This window comes from Prenolepis imparis, unplaced genomic scaffold (assembly GCF_030444845.1).
Source record: "Prenolepis imparis isolate NDT839.2.m4 unplaced genomic scaffold, iyPreImpa1.0 SCAF_5, whole genome shotgun sequence".
NCBI classification, from domain to species: Eukaryota; Metazoa; Arthropoda; class Insecta; order Hymenoptera; family Formicidae; genus Prenolepis; species Prenolepis imparis.
The window spans coordinates 13,958,043-13,973,228 of record NW_028141163.1 but is presented as its reverse complement, the minus strand read 5'-3'; the positions used below and the strand labels follow the sequence as shown (position 1 = coordinate 13,973,228).

The 15,186-nt window shown below is 36.6% G+C and overlaps 1 protein-coding gene across 5 annotated transcripts in view; it reads right to left on the bottom strand.

Annotated features, from left to right (window-relative positions):
* The window catches only part of Dscam3 (Down syndrome cell adhesion molecule 3), a 97,110-nt gene that overhangs the window by 62,578 nt on the left and 19,346 nt on the right, over positions 1 to 15,186 (bottom strand). For all 5 annotated transcript variants that reach the window (XM_083037866.1, XM_083037863.1, XM_083037864.1 and 2 more), the window contains exon 2: positions 11,417 to 11,459. The gene's annotated coding sequence lies outside the window, so the exon portion shown is untranslated. The remainder of the gene's footprint in view (positions 1 to 11,416; positions 11,460 to 15,186) is intronic.

Here is a 15,186-nt window from a genome sequence, read left to right as displayed (position 1 = left end):
TGTCACCTTCGAGACACGAGCGCATGCATAATGCATAACGCGACATGCTAATTCTATTTTATAAAGTTAATATACACATCGGCTTATATAATCACCGCGAGTGTTTGTATAGACCTCGAGTAAATTGAAAAGTTGAATGTGTGTAAGTGTCTCTCGAGAAGAAATGTGCCTGATCGAGCGAAACGTGCGGAACGTCGCGTCTCTCTTCTAGTTTGCGGTGATTGTGCGCGATCGTATTGAACGGCCGAACATTCACGACAGAGGATATTTGACCGGACGATAGGAGACCTTTCTCTTTGAGCTGAGACAAAAGCGATCCCCCCCAAATCAGCTCGCGTTTCATCGATCGCGCCGATACGAGCTCGCGGCTGCGAGCGCACTAATTCGAAAGACCGCTTTTCAAATTAGCTCGATGATACGCTAATACATCAGAGAAGCCCGCACGATATCCCGAGGAAACATTATCGATGAATCGAAATGTTTCGTTATCGTCTCCTCGAAATGATTAACGAACGATTATTATCAAGTTAAGCTCAATAATCGATTTCGTTTCGATTTAGCCTTATTTGCTGAAAATGAATATCGTAAACTTTCGCATTCAGCTTCAGCTTTATCGAGAATTTATGTAGAATTAACTCATTGAAACCTGCTTCTTACTTTACGATACTTTTTATCTCGCCGTACATCAGCGAGATAAAAAATAGATGGCAATCATTTGCGATACTTCTGGATCTAATTCGCGATTCTATTAATTGCCAAAATGTTTGGAAAAAAATTATTTGATTCAAAGTACGCTATGAGTTAGAACGATGTAGTTTCGAGGGAGGGGGCGCAAAGGGGGTGGATAAAGGGAGTTTAGCTCTTAATGACTATTAAATATTTATATTGCGTAATTATTTACTGACGGCTGGTCGCTCATCCGGTGACGGCTACCTTGTAGTCGCCTACGGCTACGGCTAGGCGCTGCCTGGTCAATAAATCTAAACGTATCGAAGGGATTATATTGAACGTCCGCGAGTTCCATGACTTCCCGTGGCTCTGGCGCATTAGCCGTAATTACGGCGAATGGACGCGAATCTACCGGGTATGCGACGACGCATCACGTAGATCAAACGTTGTCGCAATAATGATGAAGTATCTTGAAACTGGGTGGACGGAGGGGGAGGGGGAGAGAGGGTTGGTCCCATCGGCCTTTAGTCGGCTTTTGACCCCGCTTTCGTCGTTATTAGCTTCCATACGTGTACGTGGACGTCTGATCATCCTGGAGACCCCGAGACATTAGTCCCTCTCTCTCTCTCTCTTGCTCTCTCTATCGTATTCTCTCTCTCTCTCTCTCTCTCTGCTGATCATGCTGGTGTATCGTCCTCGCCATCGGTCGCACGTGACGCACGGCTCATATACGCGCTCGTGTGTGAGCGTATACGATGTTACGTGAACGGATCGTAGATATCTTGCGGTATGGACGCTCTCCAAATACACGTTACATCGGCTGTATATATATGCGAAGGTACTAGAAATTGTCCCGTTGTTCTCGTTACCTGCTGACACCCATCGCAAATAGGAGTGACGCTTCCGAAAATCGAACATGCGAACCGACCGCTTCAATCAGCTTTCAAAAGAGATATCGATTTCTCCCGCGACCGATATTTTGATTAACAATTTCTCTGAAATATTTTTATATTCTTATTCAAAATAAAAGTTATTATTCACGATGTATTGCAACAATTATATTCTAATTCACATCGGGTGAAATATTATTTTAAAATACATTTATTTTATAGAATAATAAACTGTTTTATTATATACTCACTTAACAAGCTTATTCATATTTAAATGAATTAATCATAATTTTATTTTCATTTCTGTGTTTTAATTTCTTTTATTTCTTTATGTAAAATAATTGGATTACATTTAAAAATGTAATTTATTACGTTTTTCAGTAACTAAATAGAGTACTGATACTAAATGTTTACTTATATTGCGCATCGTAGAATAAGCGACGCATTTGTACAACGGACCGGAAAATGGAAAATCTTCCTGCCGTTCGGTTAAGTGTTAAGATGGATTTCGCTAGGGAGAAGCCGCAGAGAATGTGTACATATCATTTAGATAAACGTAGGAACGACATTTGGGATTTGAACTCGCGTAGCTCATATTTGAGTCCACCCTGGATTGTAGCCACAATGATATCCTGCGCTACAATGATATCGCGTTACGAATATGAGGGGTATATTAAGGAAGTAATTCGTATACGTCGCAACGATATAAAGGATTTTGATTCTTTGATAAATTGCCAAACCTCGAAGCGGTGCCAATTTTCATCAAAGATTTCAATCTTCTTCTTCGATATGAATAATATCACAGCATTGCAAATTCAGAATTTAACGGCCGACTTTGACGGATCGTATAAGCCTTTAATCCTATGAAATTAATCGCGATTCACAGAGGCGTGTAATCTTTTTTACGCTAAATTTTTTCGATATTAATTACAAAGGATTTATGCATCTTACGATACTGTCCCAGCACGATAATCAGGGAATAATCGTCAGTTGATGCTAATATAGGTTTAGGTGCAAAGTCGGATTATGCAAGCAGAGCGTAGAAAGATGGGAATGCGATTGTACAAATAGTGAAATAAATTAGAAATGCGAACGGAAATGCTGGCCGAAGAGGCGGAATCGCGTGATTGTGTCGGAATACCAACACTTCCTGAAATACATTTCGTTCGCGGGTGGACAGAAATTCTCTCTTCTCTCGTTCCGAGGCTACATTGTTGTTTTTTTTCTTTGTCCCGCGCTATAACGTCGAGTTCTCTTTCGTTCTTTTCATGAAGCGTACAACGAAATCCTAAGCCGCTTAGAGGCTTAACAGACACCGACGAAAATTCCGTCCGCTAGCCGCGACTAAAACGAAATTCTCCGACTTGATTCTCTGGTCCTCTATTCCGTCCTATTTTTACGTCGCAGCTACTCATTGCAAAGCAAACTATTCAATAATCGGAAAATGTCAAACGAAGAAATAAATATAAAACAAGAAATGGAATGATATAGATATAATTACAGAAAGAAAGATAATTAGAAAAGAGAGGAAGAGAACGATAAGATGTAATAAGTTCAAACAGGAGACATAAGTAGAGAGTGATAAAGGATGATAAAGAATGATAAGAATGAAGCGAGAAGAGAGACAAGAAATGGAGAGACCAACAAGGGAGCCTGTGAAACCTGGGAAAAAGAAACAAGAGGGAAAACGAGGGAAGACAGCAGAAAATGGGCGAATGAAAGCGACAAACGAGTGTCGAGAAAGGACGAGGAGAAAATGAGCTCGCGATTGCGAAATTCCGGAAAAAAACATTTTTGGCGTAAACACGATCATTTCGATCTCGGAATGATACGAGCGTGAGCGCGACGCAATGAATCGCAATTACTTTTGTTGCCCCAGCCAGGGCGGGCGACAAAACCTCATTCCAAAACTGGCCGTATAGAGTAGGCAATTAACGACAATTAGTAGCGCAACCAGCATTTTACTCGCGCCGGTTGGTGGCGCGTTCGTGTACAAAATCTATTATCCAGGTGTACCACGCGGCCACGCTCATGCATACGTTTTCCATCCTCTCTCTTTCTCTCTCTCCCTTTTCCGACCACCCCTTCGTTCTCTCTCTTTTGAGCGTGAGAACCGATTTTATCATCGATAATCGTCATTGTCGCCCTCGAGTGTTTATTCAAGAGTGCTATCCTGATATCCGGTGTATATTTGTTTAATAATTTGTAATTAGTGAATTACGAATCGTGCATAATAAGTGACCCTGTTGCTGTGCGCGACACTAGAAAAATAGATCGATCTCATGCGGATGAGTTCGACCTTTTTATGTCATTCCGTTTGAAGCAGTCGACTTCCTCGCAATTTGTCTTCTCTTTTCTAATTTGCCTTTGAATTTCGAGCGCTTGTTGAATATTGCGGAAATAATAAAAATCGTTAATCGATGAAAATGTTGAATATAATGTTCAAACAGAATAAAATATTCGATATAAAGTCCTTTCTCTAAAAATAGACGTTAAGAGATTAAAATTGTAGTTAAATTATAACTTGTAACTGAATAAATTTTATCTATTAAAGAAATGGAAATTTTCCACGTTTTAGATTTGCAGATCTCTGCGCGTCACTTTTTTTCTTTTTAGTTATAATATCATATCCTAATGGCATAGATTTTGCGGGGGATAATGTAAAACATTTGCGATTAAAGGAAACGAGATATAATCTTGGCCCGATATAATCCTCGGAATATAATCCTCGCATTACCAGTTGGTACATCCAAGCTCTTTCCCGGATTAAAAAAGAGTCGTCATTCTGAGGTTTTATCACGTTAATTTCATTTATGAAATTAATGAAATTTACTCATTACTTTTATCGTTCTTTTAACACAGGCTAATACAAAAACCAAGTAAAAAAAAAAAAAAATTGATCGGCTTTATCCCCGGCTTTTGACAATGGTTGAAGCTTCAAAACACATCCGCCATATTTTCTTTCATATCAAATCATCGTCTAATGACGCCTTAAAATCTCGCGCCGGAAAATGTATTACATCATCGAAAGATGTATTACATCTTCCGCGTTCAATATTCTCGTTCGTCGAAATATGCCTCGTATACTATTGAATGGAAAGACATTGCAGAATACGCGCACGGATCATCCAGAGAGCGTATTTCTTCTCTCGACTACTTTCTCGTTACACTTTGAGCGCTAAATCAATATCTCCCGTTTAAACATTCACGAAACGAAACAGATATTCGACGTAATGTCAACAAATTAAAATAATTGATTATAAAACGCGAAGTGATTAATTATAAAACAAACAGATTGTAACATCTTTTAAAAAAATAAGATAAAAATAACATATATCACCAAGGAAAGATCATTGTTCCATTACTGGCGAACAGTTCAAATATTCCGGATCGAGTAACGAGTTCGACGACGATAATAACGTCCGATAGCTCGCAACGCTCGGAATGAATATTTTTCGGAGACACGGCAGTGCTCGGGATCAATTCTGTTCTGAAAAAAAAAAATTCACTCCCCGGAGGACGCACTGTATTTATCGGCAAGTAGAACGAATCAATAACGCTGGTACAATACGGCGCATCGTATATATGTCGGAGCAAATTTTTTATTCCAATGACCGAAATATATATTTCTGTCGTCGTATACGAGGATGAAGGTTTCCCTCCATTATGGACACGCACTCGCGTTCCACCTTATATTTGTACCTTTCTCAATAAAAGTCTATAAGAGAGAAGGAGAGAGAGAGCACGATATATATTTATTTATATTCACTCTCGAATTTTAGAATAAAAAGAAATTTCAAAAATAGCTAGAATTTTTTGCAAATTCGCACGATTTCATTGAAAATATATTTATACTTATATATTTATATTTATACCAATAGTTTCTGACTTTCACACACATTAATCAGAATAATTATATTATTTTAAAAAATTAATTGGAATTATAAAAATAGATATATTTCTTCGGATATTTATATATTTGTGGCATTTTTTGTAATATATATAATAAAAAATCTCGGGCTGTCTTATATTATAATAATATATGCTGCGTGCAAATTAATCGCAAAAAGAGTTTATCCGCTCGCGCACCAATGTTGTACACCTCATCAGATAAGATGCTCGCTACTTTTCAGATTTATTCGCAGTAGAAAGGAGGCACATTAGGATGCCCGCTAGTAGTATAGTGTACGCGAGAGCAAACGTCATTTCCCGCGTTCGTCGAGTCGCGCGAGCAAAAGTGACGAAAGACGCGGGGAGGCAACGGCATTAAATTGCAAAATAGTTTCGCGGATAAATAACGAGCAGAAAGTTCGCTTCGAGGGGATGTACTAGCGGTGGTCGTCGCGGTACGAGTAGACATTTTTCTTGGTGGTGTACCATTACGCACCCGTATATACATGTAGAGCTGGATCTGATTTTCTACTCTCTTTTTTCCTCCCTCGTCGCTACCCCGAGCAAACAAATTTCAGGCCCGTCTGCTTCTACGATATATTTTTTTCCCCTCGGTTTTCCCGTTACATTTTATATATACCAGTACATGTTTTTACATTTTATCGGTTTTGTTAAATTAATTTGATCGCGATGAGAAACACATATACATATATTCGTATACATATAGTTGAAATAATTGATGCATTTTTGTCGTCATTTCGAAATTTGTATTTCATACAAAATTCCTTCTGCGTTACTTTAAAAATTGAAGAGATATTTGATTCCGGAAAAATATAATTAACGATGATATTACATCAATATTTTCCACCATTTGTATTAATAATTAAAAAATTAAAATAAAATCTGTCCTATTATATTTTAATTTTCGAAATTTTCGAAGAATGTTGGAGAAGAGATGGAATTTTATAAAACTATTTAAACGCAATTCGATAATATCGCGAAAGGTGATGCGATTTCAAACGAATCACCCGATATATATTGCCGTTTCGTCCTCTCGAGATTTTCTCTTATCCGAAACCTACAGCCACCACGAACTACCGAATCGAATTTAATTACCGATGTGCAGATATTTACTTCGTAAACTACCTAGGAACGGGAGAACCAAATGGAAGGATGAGCGCGGCGAGCTCGTTAAAAATTTAATTTTATACGACGACAGCCGTCTCTCCCAGCTTCTCTGAGCTTCCAGCTGTCTGTCACAAGGGTTATCCAAGATGGCGTCTGACAACGCGACTATCTGCGAGATTCTCTTTCTAATTAAATCTTTTTCATAATTTTTATAATTTATTTCAATGTTGCACTCGAAAATCATCGAATACAATTTGATATTACACATTATACAAAGATATATTTATACAAAATAATTTTGCATCACTGCTTTTACTGTAGATTTAATATAATATACTACATATTTTTTAATTTATATTACTGCATTATAAAAGATATAATAGGATTGAAAGAAACGTCTTTTTTTTCATTTATTCATTTAATCAGATTTATAATACGTAAGAGAGAAAAATTAAAATTAAAATTAAAGAATTAAAGATACAATTTTCTCCGTATTGTTTCCTAAACCGTCCGCAGATTAACTTTATAAATTCCTAATAATGCGTTGTTGCAAATTTTTTCAAACGCATCGATTTATTCTATAAGTGAGAGATTACGGATAAAGAACTCTTTGTCGATTTAATTACTCCATAAAATGACATTGCTCGCCTCGACGAAATCCATATCACAGATAATAGTGGCCAAGCTACTTCCCGAGGTTCGACCAAAACAAGTTTGCGGACGGATATGCGCTTATACTGAACCGCAAGGGGTTAAAGCGATTTCCGTTAGTCATAGAAACGCCAGACTCGAGCAAACCATCCACACAGTTTCAAGCACTCGCGAATCGTCGAGAGAGAGAGAGGTAAAGAAAGAGAAAGAGAGAAAGAATTCGCCTTTTAAAAGTTTCATCCATTGCCAGGACCGCGATTCTCTTATACCGGCATTTTCAATAACTTTATAATGCCTTGCAGCGGCAGGATCGCTGCGATGAATATAATTGCGGTGAAGTTTGGACAGTTCGCAGTTATTTCTCGCAATGTCGAGAAACGAGTCTTGCATATAAAAAATACAACCAATTTTTACATGGGCATCGTTTTTACATCGAAAATTTAACAAGTTAAAAACGCGCAGGAATTTTATCTTAATTATTCTCATATCAAAAATTTAACAAGTTAGAACGCACGAATTTCATCTTAATTATTAAATCTGAAAAAAAACATGAGAAGAGATATTGCATGAAAAGAATTGAAAATTAAACGCGTTTATGCAGCTATACTGGGAAAAAAAGATTCTCCAGATAAAAGTTAATAGTATTAATTAATCAGAAATTGAAATTCACTGTCACAATAATCGTTTAGAATGACGAAGCAAAAACAAATATCTTCGCAAATGTAATGACTCGCGGTTTACAAAACGATCGTTAAACTTTAATTCTCTCTTTTTCTTCGCTACAATAAATAGGCAATTTGCTGTTTCACGCCTAATGAGAGTTCGCGAGAGCGAGGCAACGAATTGTTGATATCATGGCAGTTTTGCACATTTTTCAAGTATCGCGATTTGCATTTGCATTTAAGGTGCTTCAATTAGTGCGCGGAGACAGTTTCGCGTAATGACGAAAAAGAAAGCCGCGAACCCGTCGGCTTTCCGGAGTTTCCTTTAAGCCGCGCAATCGCAATTATCGTAGTGGTACCCGAGCGCGGCAATCGCGAACGCCGTCGATGAGTTCGTACTTTCCCTAGACTTCCTTTGCTTATACCTTTACGCTTGTTAAACCTGGTTAACCTGGCGAGTAATGTAAGGAAATAAGTAAAGGTATTACTATCGCGCCACACGGACTACGCGCAATTAGGCAGTTTCGCGCGATGATTGCAGAGAGTTTCGCGCATCATCCTTAATTACTCACGACATTAATTTTTTTTACCTTTGCTTGAGCGATTAGCACGTAAACATGACCGCCGTTTCGCAAGATATAACACAGAAATATTTACTAGACGAGCGCGATGGTGAGTTGATAAGTCGATAAGTTTTTTCTCTTATCATTTTGTTATAAATATAATATATATAGTATATAATACAAAATATATCAAATATATAATAAAATTAATTTATATATTTTTTAATATATACAATATATATAGAGAACAATTCATCACCAGTGATGCAAATCTTAATGATATAATTCTCGGCAAATTTTGAACTCCATCTTTTTTTAAATGTTAACTTAGATTTATTTTGTTAAAAAAAAATGTCTATTTATATTTTATATAAGACATTTATTAGAGGAAAAGAAAAGAGAAAAAGAAGAAGCGATTATTAATAATTCTGTGTTGTTCTTTGAGCTATTGATTCTCAAATTCCCCACTGATTATACTATAAGCTGACTATTGTTCGAAAGCTTAAAATCAAGTATTACATCTCGTAAATCTTGGCGGACAAGTACGGTAATGAAGTATCTCAAACTCCCCCCCGAATCAACAAAGTTTCATTAAAAGCGACCTATAGCTCAGCTCTTGTAAATGAGTATCTTCTGCTTACGTATGTACGTATTTCGAATCGATTTCCATCGAGTTATCGAGTCTCTATGTATATTCTCCGAAGTCGAATTCAATTCTTCGAATTTTCGACTCTACTCCAACTGTATTATACCGAAAACGTGGCCGTACGGCAGCCCGTATTTACATCCTTCATGCCACTTTTCTCACCCGAATGGCAATGTAAGTTTACATTCGTCCAGATGCACGTAACGTATTGCAATCGTGTCAATACACATTCCTAACCGGGATGCACGTCCATACATCATTCGACTCGATATGTATGTATATATATATAGCGAATCTCTCAATGCACAAATCTTAAAACATCGATTTCATGCACTGAGAGAATTTTCTCTTAGAATTTATCCTGAAAATCATGGTAATCGTGGGACAAAATGGTATAGAAAGAATTTTATGAGAATTTCTTTGATTAATATTTATTATTTATCACAATAAAAGTAATATCACAATAAAACATGTTTGATTAATTTTACTAAACTGCATAGTAAAATTAATCAAACATATTTTACATTTTATTGTAATAGATATTATTTTTATTGTGATAAATATTAATCAGAGAAATTCTCATAAAATTCTTTCCATATTGTCCCACGATTATACTATGATTTTCAGGGTAAATTCTAAGAGAAAATTCTCTCTATGTACCGTTTGAAAACCCGTCGAATCTTGGACCTGCTAATTTTAATATCTTGTTCTTAAATCCATGAATACTATAGCATTTTTTGGATTATAATATTCTTGTAAAACTATACTGATTTTATCGTCTTTGGTATATCGATTGAAATTTCAAGAATACGATATATATTTCTGAGGAGGTAATTTGAAGTCATTTTTTTCGAGTCGCAACCCTTCTTGCATTGAACTATCGATATATCGGACGCCGTGAAGGCCATTGGGGAAAATCCTGCGTGACTAGGCGAGAGGATTTAACGACCCTCGTTTATATCGCAGCGGCCCGTAAACGCGAGGGCGGGCAGCGATCCAATTTTTTTTTGCTTTCCCCTGTTTCGCGCTACGACCTTCGTAATACGAGGCGCCATTTCTTTCGTCTCGTCCCTTACCACATCGTATCTCTCTCAGCGGAGGCAATTACGTATGCAAAGAGGCCAAAAAATAACGACTGGTTAGACTTATCCATGAGAATTATCGATCGAAACAATATCAAATTGCCCTTTATAAGTTTATTATCTTTGCTTTACGAATAAAAAAAATCAATGCAAAAAAAACAGAGATCGCAAAAAATCGATCGCTAAATCATAAGCAATTTGTGATAATACTATAATAAATTTAAATATTAAAATGCCTTTTAATTATATTACGTGGGGTAGTTGTATTTTACATCGCAATTTAATGATTAAAAATGTGTAAACATTATTATATATAATTCAAGATGGAGATTTAAATACACTATACATAAATAAAGTAAATAAATGCGTCGTAAATTTGAAAAAATGTATCGTATATTAAAAAAATATATTAGTTTTGAAGAGTGACAGAAAATCTTGATCGAGCGTGACCACTTTTTCATCGTCCTTGTTCATATTACGCGTTCGCAATGAATAACGATATTTTACGCAATTTTAACCCGAAGAAAGATGCACGCGAGAACACTGTATCAATTTCATTTTACCGCGAGCGTAAAGTGCGAGCTTTGTTACTCTCCATTTAGAGGTGTTTTATGCTCGCGGCTTAAAACTCGTCGTAAAGCACTCGTAAACCCTCCTTTTCGTGATAAGAAACGATGATCCAGTCGCCTCTAAGATGGATGTTCCCCGATTAACCGCGGACAATCAAAAAATAATAACGCCCCTACGGTTGTAAGATCGAAATTACCTCGAAGCGTACGTGCTCGTGAATTTTTTCTTCTCTGTTTTCTCCTCTCCCCTCCCTTCCACTCTTCTATCGCGAGATATATAAAATTCTTACGACGACATTCGCGAGATTTATACAGATAAATTATTAATTATTACCGTTTTTACGAAGAGATTCGCGCTACGACAAATCACCGATGGCGCACGACTGGTTATAAAGCATTTTATGAGCCATGATTATGTGCAAATGCATGCTAGTTTTTGTCTCTACGAGGATGGTGCAAAATATTTGTGAAAATACAAACAATTCCGCGATTGCACGATTTCATAAACCTATAAAGCGTGTAACAATAGCCGAAATGATATCATCAAGATAGGCGATTGCCGGATATTAATCGCTCTATATCTTGCCTTATTTATGCGCAATTTCATCTTATTACAAATCTTGTAAATTTGTAAGAAATGTAATAGAAAATAATTTAACACTCACCGGTACGATGAGCAACGGCGGAATTGTAGTACACAACGTTGATCTGTAAAATACAAAAACATATATTCGAGTTATACATTAATAAAATAGTGTCCAAAATCATTAATATTTCAAAAAATAATTATCGCGCTCAGTTGATTCACAATTTTGCCTTTAAACATAGGTATGTAGTAAAAAGATATTTAAAAAAAATACCTAAATTCTCGGAAACAAAAATTTTTTAAAGCAGAGCAAAGGTTCTATAAAAATTACAATATATAAAAATCTAATATAAAAATTAAAAATCTAATTATCTTCCTTAGAAAGAAATAACTATAAATTTTAAACGTCTGGAATATACTTTATACGTCATATTATACGATGTAAAATAATTTGTAAAATCTATTATTTAACCGCAGATATATAAACGAGCAATTAATTTCGCAAGGGTAACAAATAGTAATAAATTGAATAAGTTATAAATTGCTCACCTCGCGATAGCTCCGCCGATGCCTCCCCGGGTCTGCTCCTCCTCTCTTGTTCATCCTTTGCTTCGTCATTCGGCACTACACTCATTCGCGAGAACACGATTAATTACGATCGCGCGCGCATTAATCGGTAGAATACGACAATCGCGCGAATACACTTTGCACTGCGCCGCCGAATGTATAATATATAATCACGCGAACACACGCTTCATTATATCGCGATCGAGAGAACAATGCGAAAATTACGGCCGCATAAAGTTACGATTCCCTCTCGAAAATCACGCAGTCAAATTCACGTGCCACTCATTGCGGCACATTTTGTGACTTTTATTGCTAACAAATGGTATACGCGTATAATTTTAGGTAATTTTATTATGCCACATTAAAAGACGCACGTAAATGAATAAATGTACAATTCAAATTTAAAGATAAATATCCGAGGAATATATGTAATATTTAAAGATGTGTTGTCGTTTTTTTTTTTTTTGTTGATTACTCGTGTGAAGGGTTTTTGTCGACTAAATCATATAAAATATATATATCGTTTTAAGTAAACGCGTTTTGTTTAACGTCGTCCGATTTAGAGTCAATCCATTTGCGACATGTTTTATTAATCACCCCAAAAAATGAAAATATTACTAACAATTTCACTTTGATATCGCGCGATTCCATTTGCGAGTTGACCAAAAGATGCGTTGTGCCGTCCGAAAATAATCCGAAATTCAGTATTATATACGTAATATATTTCGAACACATAAATCTCGCGAAATAAATGTATTATTAATAAACGATCGATATATATCACGGCTTTCCGTTAGGCGAATTATTTCCGGTGATTTGTGTATTATTCCGAATTTACGATACGCGAAAATGTCAGGTTAGTTAGGTTAGAAAAGGAGGCGAAAAATGTTTTCGTATTAAAAGCGCAAGATGAAATACATTTGAAGCGTATTTAAAGAAATTATTATATCGCCCGTAAAACACGATTAACAATCACTATCAATTTATACGACTTACTTGTTTCATCATAAATAGAACAACTTATAATTTGCATCGCGCGTCGCGTCGCGTTGCTTCGATTCTTCCTTCGAAGGATTACGTCACGCGAAACATCGCTTCGATAAATAGCCGTTGTCGCAATACTCGTACGAATGCTGATTGATAATCAATAATTGTAATGTTAACTATAATAATTACGTTCGGTGTTTCTTCCAGCATCGCGATCGCATCTCGAAATACACTACGACAATACTATACCTAACCTTTGCTGCCTGCCTTCTCCTCGACGCGAATAACAAGGTCACAAGAATGCTAACAAAATAGTGTGCCATGTATACGAAGTAAGGAATGCGGTACAACTATTATTTCGTTACCGGCACGAAATATTTTACACGCGCTACGAAAAATATTCTACTTCTTTTCTCGAATTAATTATTAACAAACAGTTAACACGTATCACGACTCTTACGCGAATCACTCGATTGTAATTGTATGTACACTACGACGATAGTCACTGATCGCAAGATTGCGCAACGGTGTCGCCATCTAACGGTGAAACCTAACTCACTAACTTCACAGTCAAGGCTGAACCGAAGACACGTCTCCGTACGTCTGCCACGCTGCACGTCTCGCGCGAGACTGAGCCCAACAACCAATCGGAAGGCTCCGTACGTATCGAGGCTTGCGATTGGTGGTTGGGATCAGTCTCGCGCGAGACGTGCAGCGTGATGGACGTGTGAAGACGTATGGATACGGAACTCCTCGGTTCAGTCCTAACTGTGAAGTTGGGTTCGCCATCAAGTGGCGACACCGCTGCCGCTGCGGCACAACTCGTCTGCATCGTGAAGATAGTGCATTGATACGTCATACCTCGCGCATTGAATTCGATAAAATTGTCGTTTGGCGTCTTCCACTTCTCGCGACCGCATCCCGACAGATAATTAAAGATGATACACGACGAGAAACACGCGCAGGTATGTATATATTTCCTTCTTCCTCTTCTCATTGCGCAAAGTATGCGAATATCAACAATAGCACGCCGTGAGAAACGAACGCCGATACCGTAATTATTATTGTCGCGAGCAGCGAGATGTTACAGATGCTCCGAAGCATTTCTTGTTTCCCCGATCATGTTTTATGTATGTATGTAGACTGCCGAATTATCGTGACATTAATTAACGTGTGCAGTGTCTTATCATTCTTGCGACGAGACTCGAGGGAGCAAAGTATGCGAGATCGTATAATTACATCATTAACCTAACCCTAACCCTAACCTTCAAAAAATATTATTCTCCGCGATATTATAATTGGCGATTAAAATGTATTGAAAAACGATGGCTATTTATCAAAAGTATATTTCGTGCGATTTACCTTTTTTAAATATGTATGGGTGACGAGAAGTCGAGTATGACAGGTAATTTTCATGAATTATTTTATTATTTTAATACTTAAAACGCGCGCTCGCGATAATATAATTATTTCTTCGTTGCTTAGATCTGAATATATTATATTTCATGTTTTTTTATTTTAGCATATAGATTGTGCACAATTATCGGGAGTAATATATGTATATATAATTACTGTAACTAATGATTCAAGTAAAAAAAAAATGCCAATCATGTATCGACCGTTAATTAATAATTTATTTCGGGATTTATTATGTATCTCGCGTGCAATATCGTGAATTTCGATTGTATATTTCGGGACGGTACATTGCCTCTCAACTGGCCCATTAACTCAACTCGCGTTAATATCGCGCGATATCAAAGTGAATGAAGTTGCCAATGTCATTTTCGGTCATTAACAAAACGTTGCGTTTACGAAGCGGATCCAACAACGTCGCGATATGTTCAGTTATAATAAGTACATTCGTTATTAATTCTGCATTTTAATATTTATCAATCGCGCATCATAAACTCGGTATTTGTAATACATCGTTGTAATTTGTCAAAACCTGTATTTCGAGATTTATTTCGAAATTATTCATGTAAACAGTTCGACGAACTTAACTATATCTTTGAATATTGCACAAAAAAATCCTCGAATATTCAACTTTATATATTATCTATTCAGACCTTATAATAGATCAGATAATATCAGACAGTAATTATCGTAAAACGAAAGTGTATACCATTTATTAACAATGGATGTAATGTTTTTGTCATTGCAGGGTCTCGTGAATTTAAATCGCGAGATTTTCGAGCCATAATTCTCGTTGTTCCCTCATCGCAATGAAATCAAGCGCGTGATTATGCATTGAAAGTTCCGTGCAAAGTGTCGCGTGATCATCGTATTTTATCAATT